Below are 12578 nucleotides of genomic sequence, written 5' to 3'. Positions count from 1 at the left end.
ACTCTCCAGTCCCAATATCAATCAATGATATAATTAGTTTATAATTGACTCATGCTGGCCGGTCACAGTGGCTCACGCCTGTAATTCTAGCACCTTGGGAGGCCAAGGCGGACGCATCACGTGAGGTCAGGAGTTCTAGACCAGCCTGACCAATATGGTAAAACCCCGTCTCTACTAAAAAATAAATAAATAAATAAGTCAGGCATGGTGGTGTGCACGTGTAGTCCCAGCTACTCGGGAGGCAGAGACAAGAGAATTGCTTGAACCCAGGAGTCAGAGGTTACAGTGAGCTGAGATTGTGCCACTGCAGTCTAGCCTGGGCAACAGAGTGAGACTGTATCTCAAAAAAAAATAATAATAAAATAAAATGACTCATGTTGACCTTCTGTGTGACACTCACACTATTCAATTCTTTTTTTTTTTTTTTTGAGACAGAGTTTCTGTCATCCAGGTGGGAGTGCAGAGGTGCCATCTTGGCTCACTGCAGTCTCCTCCTACTGGGTTCAAGAGATTCTCCTGTCTCAGCTTCCCAAGTAGCTGGGACTACAGGCATGCGCCACCATGCCCAGGTAATTTTTGTATTTTTAGTAGAGATGGGGTTTTGCCATATTGCCCAGGCTGGTCTCAAACTCCTGATCTCTCTTTTTATTTTATTTTATTTTTTTGAGATGAAGTTTCACTCTTTTTGACCAGGCTGGAGTGCAATGGCGCCATCTCAGCTCACTGCAACCTCTGCCTCCCTGGTTCAAGTAATTCTCCTGCCTTAGCCTCCCAAGTAGCTGGGATTACAGGCACGCACCACCATGCTTGGCTAATTTTTGTATTTTTAGTAGAGACAGGGTTTTGCCATTTTGGCCAGGCTTGTCTTGAACTCCTGACCTCAGGTGATCTGCCTGCATTGACCTCCCAAAGTTCTGGGATTACAGGCATGAGCCACCGTGCCTGGCCTATTCAGTTATCTATATTCTGTTAATCTTTTTTAGAGATTGGGTCTCCCTTTGTCACCCAAGCTGGAATACAACAGCATCATGGTGGCTCACTGTAGCCTCGACCTCCTGGGATCAAGCAATCCTCCTGCTTCAGCCTCCTGAGTAGCTACGACTACAGGCATGAGCCACCAAGCCTGGTTAATTTTTTAAATTTTTTGTAGGCCAGGTGTGGTGGCTCATGCCTGTAATCCCAGCACTTTGGGAGGCCAAGGTGGGCGGATCACCTGAGGTCAGGAGTTTGAGACCAGCCTGGCCAACATGGCAAAACCCTGTCTCTACTAAAAATACAAAAATTAGCCAGGCGTGTTAGCACACGCCTGTAATCTCACTCAGCTGCTTGGGAAGCTGAGGCAGGAAAATAGCTTGAACCCAGGAGGCGGAGGTTGCTGTGAGCTGAGAGTGCACCAGGCTGCACTCCAGCCTTGGAGATAGAGACTCCATCTCAAAAAAAAAAAAAATTTTTTTTCAGAGACAGGGTCTTTCTACGTTGTCCAGGCTGGTCTCAAACTGCTGACCTCAAGCGATCCTCCTTCCTCAACCTGCCAAAGCTATTCAGTTTTGTTTTGTTTTCTTTTGTTTTTTTTTAAGACAGATTATTGCTCTGTCACCTAGGCGGAGTGCAGTAGCACAATCACGGCTCACTATGGCCTCAACTTCCTGGGCTCAAGTGATCCTCCCACTTTGGCCTCCCATGTAGCCAGGACCACAGATGTGCACCACCACACCCAGCTCATTGTTTTATTTTTTGTAGAGACAGGGTCTCATAAGGTTGCCCTGGCTGGTTTTGAACTTCTGGCTTCAAGCAATCTTCCTGCCCAAGTTTCAGGATTATAGATTTGAGCCACAGAACCCAGCCCACTGTTCACACACTTAACACACCAAGCCTTGCAGGAACTGCCAAGATCTTTAAATGGAACTATCAGCTTCTAATGTAACTCACGGGTCCCAAAAGTCCCTTCCATTAAGCGTTGGTCAGGATTTGGATGTAGAGAAGAGAAATTATGTCCTGGTGATAGGCCCTGCCTAGCAACGTTAACTGGGCAGTTATTCTAAACCACATCAAATGACCTGATTGACCTCAGGTGGGGCACAGGCACTTACATTCTTCTAAAGCTTCCCAGGCAATTTTCATGCATTTAAAACTCTTTTCTTAGGGTGAAACCCATATCTTAGTTTGCCAACTGGATGCTTTCTCAACTTCCCAGATCCCTGATCGGGGTCCCAGATTTGACATACTATTGCAATTCTGTGGGGGGAGGGGAGTGGTGGGAGTGACAGGAATGATGGTGTCAGCCCAGTCGGCCCCTGGCAGGATGGGTGCAATAGTGGGAGCAGGGGCAGCCTTGTAGAGGTAGGCTCTTACATACAGCATTTGGTCTGTGCTTTAACCCAAATGTAAGTCCCATGATTCAAGAGTCTTTTCTCCCTGTGGTCCTGTCTGACCCAGACTCTGAGAAGAGCTGGCAGGAATGAGTTCATCAAATGCCTTGGTCATGATAGGAAGGATGAGGTAGCATGATACCACAAGAGGCATGGGGTAGAGGAGAAAAGAGAGAAAAGAGCACCAGAAAAGAACAGAAAAAGGCACTGAAGGTGGAAGTAGAAAGACAAAGCATGAACAGGATCAAATTCTCAGTCCCAACATAGAGATTGCCGTGCTTTCTCTGACCCTGGTAGTTCTGCTTTCTTCCTGGGACATTAGTATAATAGAAAATGGCTGTAAGAGTTAGAAGAGCAAGTGATTTTCTGAGCCAATGGGATGTCCCAGGGTCCCTTAAAAAAAAAAAAAAAAAAAGTATGTTGTTTGATTATGCACAAAATTTCCTTAAGAAGAGCCCACATTTTCTTTTCTACATTAAAAAAAAACTAGGACTGGGGCTGGGTACAGTGGCTCAAGCCTGTAATCCTAGCACTTTGGGAGGCCGAGGCAGGTGGATCATTTAAGGCCAGGAGTTTGAGACCAGCCTGGCCAACATGGCCAAACCTCGTGTCTACTAAAAAAAAAAATAAAAAAAAAAAAATAATTAGCCAGGCATGATGGCATGTGTCTGTAATCCCAGCTACTTGGAAGGCTGAGGCAGGAGAATCACTTGAACCCAGGAGGTGGAGGTTGCAGTGAGCCAAGATCATGCCACTGCACTCCAGCCTGGGTGACAGAGCAAGACTCTGTCTCAAAAAAAACAAAAAAACAAAAAAAAAACCAGGACTGGATGTGGTGGTTTATGCCAATAATCTCAGCACTTTGTGAAGCTTGAGCCCAGGAGTTCAAGACCAGCTTGGGCAACATAGTGAGATCCCATCTCTACAGAAAATTTAAAAACCAGCCAAGCATGGTGGTGCACTCCTAGCTACTCAAGAGGCTGAGGTGGCAGGATCACTTGACCCTAGGAAGTCAAGGCCACAGTGAATAAATAAGGCTGAAAATAAAACCCCACCCAAGGAAAAGTAACAAGATTTAAAGCTATACTTTCAAACAAAGGCCTGGACAGAGGCTTCTGGAAAGATGATCGAATAGGAAGCACCAAGAATCGGTCTCCCTATCTAGATAATAATTACCTGGGCAGAATCTCTTTGTCATAACTATTTTAGAACTCTGGAATCTATTGAAGACTTGCAGCTTTCAGCAGAATGACTTAGATGGTAAATTGTGGTTAATTTTGGTCAATTTCAGCTCTTGGTGCAGTAGCAGCTACCCTTTTCCTTCCCCACGGCAGGCAGCAGTGCATGTGTTTCCTTTTTTTTTTTTTTTTTTTGAGACAGTCTCTCTCTGTCACCCAGGCTGGAGTGCAGTGGCTCAATCTCCGCTCACTGCAACCTCCGCCTCCCAGGTTCAATCGATTCTCCTGCCTCAGCCTCCCGAGTAGCTGGGACTACAGGCTCATGCCACCACACCTAGCTTATTTTTGTATTTTTAGTAGAGACAGGGTTTCATTATGTTGGCCAGGCTGGTCTCGAACTCCTGACCTCATGATCCACCCACCTCGGCCTCCCAAAGTGCTGGGAAAGGTGTGAGCCACTGTGCCCCACATGTGTTTCTAAGGCAGATTGAACCAACCTGCAGGAGCCAGGGTCGGCAAAGAAGCCCTGCCCTCCAACTATTAGGATCTCCACAAATATCAGAATCACTGGTTGCTGCTTTTGATTACAGAGGCACCAAGAAGCACATGGACAATTTTGTTGCACCGCTGTCATTGTGGCAAGACCCTCCTCCTCTGGAAATGAAGGGCCAGTGCCCTTCCCTCACCTTCATTTTTTCTTTCTTTCCCCCTTGGGAGTCAGATACTAAAGTCTGGGATAGTCAAAAGCAACTGCATATACAAGGAAAATTAGGAAGTACTCACACCTGCCCAGGGAAAGGCACAGGCTCAGAAGAGGCCTCAGAAGACATCAGCTTTCCACCTCAACCTGACTTCTTGTCACAAAGACAGTTGTTAACAACAACAACAATAAACAAAAACCATAACAAAGAACAGCAAACTCCGAGAATCTGATTTCCAGAGTTACTGTGTTTTATTTATTTATTTAGAGACAGAGTCTCACTCTGTCGCCCAGGCTGGAGTGCAGTGGCATGATTTTGGCTCACTGCAACCTCTGCCTCCCAGAGAAACAAAAAAATTCTAGAGCTGAAAAGCACAATAAAATAAAAAAATTCACTAGAGGGATTCAAAGGCAGATTTGAGCAGGCAGAAGGAGGAGTCAGCAAAGTTAAAGAAAAGACGGTGGAAATTATTGAGTCTAAGGAACAGAAGGAAAAAAGGTGGAAGAAAAGTAAACAGAATCTAAGGGACTTGTGGGACACCATCAAGTAGACTAGAATATATATTATCTAATATATTCTTCTAATCCCAGAAGAAGAAGAGGAAAGCTAAGAGAATATTCAAAGAAGTAATGGCTGAAAAACATCCCAAACTTGATGAAAGATATGAATATAAACATCCAAGAAGCTCAATAAACTCCAGATAAGATAAACTCAAAGACCCACACCAAGACACATTAGAATCAGACTTTTGAAAGACAAAGAGAAAATCTTGAGAGCAGCAAGAGGGAAGGGGTTCATCACATACAAGGGTCTCTCAATAAGACTGTCAGCACATTTCTCCCAGAAACTCTGCAGGCCAGAAGACAGTGGGCCAAGGTATGCAAAGTGCTAAAAGAAAACAAAACAAACAACAACAAGAATCTTATATTTGGCTTAACAGTTATTCAAAAGTGAGGGAGAAATTAAGACATTCCCAGATAAAAAAATGAGGGCCAGCCGGGTGTGGTGGTGTGTGCCTGCAATCCTGGTTGCTCAGGAGACTGAGGTGAGAGGATCACCTGAGCCCAGGAGTCTGAGACCAGCCTGAGTAACATAGCAAGATCCTGTCTCAAAAAAAACAGAAAGAGAGAGAGAAAGAAAGGAAAAAAAGAAAGGGAGAAAGAGAGAGAAAGAGAGACAGAGAAAGAAAGAGAAAGGAAGGAAGGGAGGAAGGGAGGAAGGAAGGGAGGAAGGGAGGAAGGAAGGGAGGAAGGGAGGAAGGAAGGGAGGAAGGGAGGAAGGAAGGAAGGAAGCAAGGCAGGAAGGAAGGAAGGAAGGCAGGCAGGAAGGAAGGAGGGAGAGAGGGAGGGAGGGAGGGAGGGAGAATAAAAGAAAAGAAAAGAAAAGAAAGAGAATTACCACTAGACCTGCCCCACAATAAATGCTCAAGAAAGTCATACAGTGTGAAATGTAAGGACATTAGGCAGTAACTGGAAGCCATATGGAGAAACAAAGATTTCAATAAAGGTAAATACGTGGGCCATTATAAAAGGTGGTATTATTGTAACAAGGGTTTTTGACTTCACTTTTTGTTTTCTATATGATAGACTATATGATAGTCTTTTAAGAGACTAATACATTCTTAAAAATTAGTCAAAAAGCTAGTATTATTATAACTTTGGGTTGTAATTCCACATTTTGTTTTTTACTTTTAAGACACAAATGCACTTAAAATAATTATTAGTTTATGGCTTGGGGCAGCACATTATAAACATGTAATTTCATGACACCAACAATCAAGAGGAGTGAGGACCTAGCTATAAAGGAGCAGAATTTTTGTTTTTGTTTTTTTAATGTTTTATTTTTGAGACAGAGTCTCTCTCTGTCGCCCAGGCTGGAGTTCAGGCACATGATCTCAGCTCACTGCAACCTCCGCCTCCTGGGTTCAAGCAGTTCTCTGCCTCAGCCTCCCTAGTAGCTGGGATTACAGGCACCCGCCACCACGCCCAGCTAATTTTTGTATTTTTAGTAGAGATGGGGTTTCACCATCCTGGCCAGGCTGGTCTTGAACTCCTGACCTTGTGATCCGGCCACCTTGACCCCCCAAAGTGCTGGAATTACAGGCGTGAGCCACCGCCCAGCCTTGTATGTTAAGTTAAAGTGGTATAAATCCAAATTAGAATTTTATAACTTTAGGAAGTTAAATGCAATCTCCATGGTAACCACAGAGAAAATAGTTGTAGATATACACACAACGAAATGAGAAACTAACTTAGATGTTCCACTATAAAAAATCAAGTAAACACAAAAGATAGTAAGGCAGGAAGCATGGGACAAAAAAGTTATAAGGCATATAGAAAAAAATAGCAAAATGACAGAAAACCCACCTTATCAGTGATCTCTTTAAATGTAAATGAATTCTCCAATCAAAAATCAGAGATTAGCAGAATAGATAAAGCACCTGATCCACTTATATGCTATCTTCAGATGATTTTTATTAGATCCAAAGACACAATCCGTTGGAAGTGAAAAAATGGAAAAAGATATTCCATGCAAATAGTAAGTAAAATAGGCCAGGGATGGCTATAATAATATTAGACAAAATAGACTTTAAATTTTTTAAAGTTACAATTGACAAAGAAAGACATTATAGATTAATAAAAAGGTTCGGTACAGCAAGAAGGTATAATAATTATATGGCTGGGGGCAGTGGCTCACACCTGTAATCCCAGTATTTTGGGAGGCTGAGGTAGGCAAATCGCTTGAGCCCAGGAGTTCAAGACTGGTATGGGCAACATGGTGAAATCCCATCTCTACAAAAAATTTTAAAAATTAGCCAGGCATGGTGGCACATGCATGTGGTCCCAGCTACTTGAGAGGCTGAGGTGGGAGGATCACTTGAGCCCAGGAGGTTGAGGCCACAGTAAGCCTTAATCATGCCACTGCACTCCAGCCTGGGCGACAGAAAGAGAAATTCTCTGAAAATTATAAACATTTGCTGGGTGTGGTGGCTCATGCCTGTAATCTCAGCACTTTGGGAGGCCGAGGCAGGTGGATCACCTGAGGTCAGGAGTTCGAGACCAGCCTGACCAATATGGTAAAACCCCATCTCATTAAAACAATACAGAAATTAGCCAGGCGTGGTGGTGTGCACCTGTAGTCCCAGAATTGCTTGAACCTGGGAGGTGGGGGTTGAAGTGAGCCGAGATCGTGCCACTTCACTCCAGACTGGGTGACAGAGCGGGACTCTGTCTCAAAAAAAACAAAACAATTATAAACACCTATGCACCTCACAGACCATCCAAATATATAAAGCACAAACTAATAGAATTGAAGGGAGAAATAAACAGTTCTAGGATAACAGTTGTAGACTTTAATGCCCCACTGTCAATAATGGATAGAACAACCAGACAGAAGATAAGTAAGGAAATAGATGATTTAACAAAATAAACCAACTGTCTGTCTATTAGACATATACAGACATAGAACAGTCTACCCAACAACAACAGGATACACACTCTTCTCAGGTGTACGTGGAAAGTTACCCAGGGTAGATCCTATGTTAGGCCACAACCCAACAGTGGATTGTTTAAAGTATCATACAATGTATCCTCTCTGACCACAACGGAATAAAGGTAGAAATCAATTACAGAAATAAAACTGGCAAATTCATAGAAATTAAACGATACACCATTTTTTTTCTTTTTTTTCCTTTTCTTTTCTTTTTTTTTTTTTTTTTTTTATACACGGTCTCACTCTTTCCCCCAGGCTGGAGTGCAGTGGCACGATCACAGCTCACTACAGCCTTAACCTCCCTGGGGGCTCAGGTGATCCTCCCACATCAACCTCCCAAGTAGCTGGGACTACAGGCTCAGGCCACCACGTCTGGCTAATTTTTGTATTTTTTTGTAGAGACAGGGTCTTGCCATGTTGTCCAGGCTGGTCTTGAACTCCTGGGCTCAAGCAATCCACTGGCCTCCCAAAGTGCTGAGACTACAGGCATGAGTCACTGCACCCAGCCTAATTATTTTATCATCAAATTAGATGACAAGGAATTATGTGCTAAAGAAAAAAATGACATATAGTAGGTCAGCATTACCAGACTAAGCATTCATCACAACATTCTCAACTCACAGGAAAGCAACCGCTCAGAAAAATTAGGAAATTTCAGAAAGAATATCTCATTACAGCATAATTTTTTTCCACTAAAATAGAAAATAAAAATGAAGCTGCAGCCAAAATAAATTTCCAAATGGCTCATTTGTTAGGCAACCAAACACATTTACTGATGGTGAATTAATTAAATCATATTTAATTTCAGAAGCCAAAGAAATGTGTCCAGAGAAAATAAACTAGTTTAAGACTATTCACTTTTGGGTAAAAAACAGTCACTCAAGGCCGGGCACGGTGGTTCATGCCTGTAATCCCAGCACTTTGGGAGGCCGAGGCGGGAGGATCACAAGGTCAGGAGATCGAGACCATCCTGGCTAACACAGTGAAACCCCGTCTCTACTAAAAATACAAAAAATTAGCTGGGCGTGGTGGTGGGCATCCGTAGTCCCAGCTACTCGGGAGGCTGAGGCAGGAGAATGGCGTGAACCTGGGAGGCGGAGGTTGCAGTGAGCCGAGATCACGCCACTGCACTCCAGCGTGGGCGACAGAGCGAGACACCGTCTCAAAAAAAAAAAAAACACAGTTGCTCAAACAGTTGAGGATATTGAGAGCAACATCAATAGCCAATTTTAAAACAACGCAAATGATTTTGAGTGACTTTTCTTGGCTTCTAATGACTCAACAGATATTTCTAACAGTATTCAGTTGTTGTTTATTCAAGGAGTCAATGCCTGGTTTGAACTCACTGAATGTTAGCCTCTATGATGAATGGTCTACATGGAACAAATATAATTGAGAATATTTTCAGAGAACTCGAGAAAACACCAATTCAGTACAATCTCATGGGGAATCTACTAAGATGTGTTAAAATGGATAGTGATAAAAATCAGGTGTGGTGGCTCATGCCTGTAATCCCAATGCTTTAGGAAATCAAGGTGGGAGGATGGCTTAAAGTCAGGAGTTCAAGACCAGCCTAGGCAACAAAGAGAGACCCCCCCCCCCAACCATCTCTACAAAAAAATACAAAAATTAGTGAGCATGCTGGTGCATGCCTGTAGTCACAGCTACACAGGAGGCTAGGGTAGGGGGCTCGCTTGAGCCCAGGAGCTGGATGCTATAGTGAGCTGTGATAACACAACTGCACTCCAGCCTAGATGACAGAGTGAGATCCTATCCCAAAAAAAACTACGTGGAGAAGACAAAGGCCTAGTTTAACAAATTTACAAAGTTTTTTTAAAATTCAAGGTGTTGGAAGACTTCTTTGTATTCATTGTACTAGTCATCAACAGGTACATATGTGAAAAATATTTGACTCTATCATGTGTTATTCAGCCAATAGTGTCAACAGTGAATTTCATTTGTTCTCACGGACTTAATAATGTTCAATCCCGTGAATTTTTGTCATAAATAGAAGCAAATATCCTCATTTGCCCTATCACACAGCAGTTCTATGGTTTTGTAGTGGTAAAATTGTATGGAATTTTTTTTAACCTCATAGTTAAGATTCAAATTTTTCTAAATGAGGACTTTCCGTGACCACTACAATTCTGAATGGCTTTGGAAAGTAGCTTCTGCTGCAGACTTGATAATGTTTCTTAATGAATTAAGCCTCAAACTACAAGACAAAACAGAGGGTGTATATAAAACTGCTATTCAATAAAGTCATTTAGATGACAACAATGTGGTTGGAACCATAAGCAGTATCAAGCCGCTTTATTTACTCCCTCTGCTGTCAAAAATTAAAACAAGAAGCAAGATCGCCATCCGGTACAAATTTGCAGAGAATATATTTTCCAATACTGTTCCAGCAATATTTTTCATACCTCAATGCAAGTGCAAAGGATATTCTCATTTTTTTTTAAGTTTTTTTGAGACGGAGTCTCGCTCTGTCACCCAGGCTGGAGTGCAGTGGCGCGATCTCAGCTCACTGCAAGCTCCACTTCCCAGGTTCACGCCATTCTCCTGCCTCAGCCTCCCGAGCAACTGGGACTACAGGCGCCAGCCACCACACCCGGCTAATTTTTTTGTATTTTTAGTAGAGACAGGGTTTCACCATGTTAGCCAGTTTGGCCTCAATCTCCTGACTTCGTGATCTGCCCGCCTCGGCCTCCCAAACTGCTGGGATTACAGGTGTGAGCCACGGCACCCAGCCAGGATATTCTCAGATTTCAAAACCCATTTAATTGTGCTGTTGAGGAGCCTCTACATAACCTTCGAGGGGAAATGATTAATCTGCAGTGTAGTAATGTGTTAAAAGGCAAACATCAAATAAAGAATATAATAAAATTCTATAAATGCCCTCAAGCAATGAATATAGACAATTAAAATCTTATGCTGTGATTGATATCAGTGTCCAGCAGTATCTTATTTGTGTGAAAAAGACATTTCCTTGTTTTGTAAGTACCTATATAATACCTTAATTTGCCTGTTAGCCTACAAAGCCTATAAATATTTACTATCTTGTTCTTTGCAGAAAATAGAAAAGCCCCTCCTCTAGAGGGCTGTAGGTGTCTGAAAGTTGCAGAAAAATTTCATTAAAACTTGTGTTGAAGGCTGGGCACAGTGGCTGACGCCCGTAATCCTAGCAGTTTGCGCCGCCGAAGCAGGCAGATCACTTGCACCCAGGAGTTCAAGACCAGCCTGGGCAACATAATGAAACTCCATCTCTACAAAAAGTACAAAAATTAACCAGGAGTGGTGGCTCGTGCCTCTAGCCCCAGCTACTTAAGAGGTTGAGGCGGGAGGATCTCTTAAGCCCATGAGATCAAGGCTGCAGTGAGCTGTGATTGTACCACTGTCTTCCAGCCTGCATGACAGAGCGAGATCCCATATCAAAAAAAAAAAAAAGTGACATTGAAGGATTGCTTGCTAGGGAAAGTTTGGTTAAGTATGAAGTCTAATTATTCCCATTTAGCAAACAAAACCTTATCTGCAGTCATGTTACTTTAATGAAGAATTAAAGTGGACCTGAAGCTACATCTTTCTACTACTATAAACCTAATATGAGCAATTTAGTTTCAGCAAACAACACCATCTGTCTCAGCGGTGCTGCCAATTTTAATTTTTATTAGTTTTATAGTTTTGTTTGCATTTCATTTGTACATTTTGTATTGGATTCAGACACCGATAACACTAAGGAATTTAATATTATATTTGCTCATATGTATGTAACATTATATTTAAAATAGCCTTTATTTATTTTTGTCGAGATGTGGTTTCACTATACTGCCTGGGCTGGTCTCAAGCTCCCCAGCTAAAGCAACCCTCCTGCCTCCACCTCCCAAAGTGCTGAGATTTCAGGTGTGAGCTACTGCACCTGACCAAAAAATAGTCTTAAGTCACAACTCTAAGGTGAACATTTATTTTTCTTTATAAGCGTCAAGTTAAATATTCGAATTTGAATGGGAATGATACAGAGAAGATTAGCATGGCCCCTGGGCAAGGATGACATGCAAATTCATGAAGAGTTCCATACTTTAATAAAATCTTGAGATGACATTCACCTTAAAAATCCATCCATCAATCAATACTTGATTTTGAGAAAACATAGCCTGAAGTTGAACATCCCCCCAAGATCAGAGCAATTGTCTCAATCAAGTGTTAGATGTGAACATGAATGCGAAGCCCTGAATCTTCCCAGATGTATTTTCACTTACTGAAAAGGAACCTTATGAATACACATAAATCTGTCACTTTGAGAAGTGTGAAAAAGCTAAGTGCAGTACTTCTCACCAAGTGGTCATGGAAATGGCAGAGTGTCAGGAAGAGGCAGAATTGACCTTGACAGCAGTCTGGGCTTACCTCTTCAGATGCAGCAGTTCTCAGACTGAACGTGCACAGAATTACCTGGAGAGCTTGTTTAACAGGTTCTCAAACTTCTCTTCCAAAGATTTTCACCCAGCAGTTCTAGAATGAGACCCAGGGATATGTATTTATAGTAAACATCTCAGAAGATTCTGACTCTGAGGATACATGGACCACCATATTTTGAGAAAAATGCCCTCATGACTCCTGATTTTCACGGCTTCATTCTGTCCTTCACTTTATTATTTATTTATTTATTGAGACAGAGTCTCGTTCTATTGCCCAGGCTGGAGTGCAGTGGTGCGATCTTGACTCACTGCAACCTCTGACCTCCGGGTTCAAGCGATTCTCCTGCCTCAGCCTCCCAGGTAGCTGGGATTACAGGAGCCTGCCACCACACCCAACTAATTTTTTTTTTTTTTTTTGAGACGGAG

The 12578-nt window shown here is 42.6% G+C and overlaps 2 protein-coding genes and 1 pseudogene across 10 annotated transcripts in view; 2 read left to right on the top strand and 1 right to left on the bottom strand.

Moving 5' to 3' along the window:
- The window catches only part of LOC129480807 (transmembrane protein 78-like), a 107485-nt gene that overhangs the window by 66201 nt on the left and 28706 nt on the right, over positions 1-12578 (top strand). The gene's annotated exons all lie outside the window — the stretch shown is intronic.
- CCNY (cyclin Y) overlaps positions 1-12578 on the bottom strand; it is a 299400-nt gene that overhangs the window by 284790 nt on the left and 2032 nt on the right. The window contains exon 2 of one of the 2 annotated variants that reach the window (XM_055275153.2): positions 12142-12246. The gene's annotated coding sequence lies outside the window, so the exon portion shown is untranslated. Of the gene's footprint in view, positions 1-12141; positions 12247-12578 lie in introns of those variants that run through there. The other variant, XM_055275152.2, reaches the window with a different exon arrangement.
- LOC129481380 (uncharacterized) lies at positions 11725-11819 on the top strand (annotated as a pseudogene).

This window comes from Symphalangus syndactylus, chromosome 4 (assembly GCF_028878055.3).
Source record: "Symphalangus syndactylus isolate Jambi chromosome 4, NHGRI_mSymSyn1-v2.1_pri, whole genome shotgun sequence".
Lineage (NCBI taxonomy): Eukaryota > Metazoa > Chordata > Mammalia > Primates > Hylobatidae > Symphalangus > Symphalangus syndactylus.
This window is presented reverse-complemented; position numbering and strand designations above follow the sequence as displayed.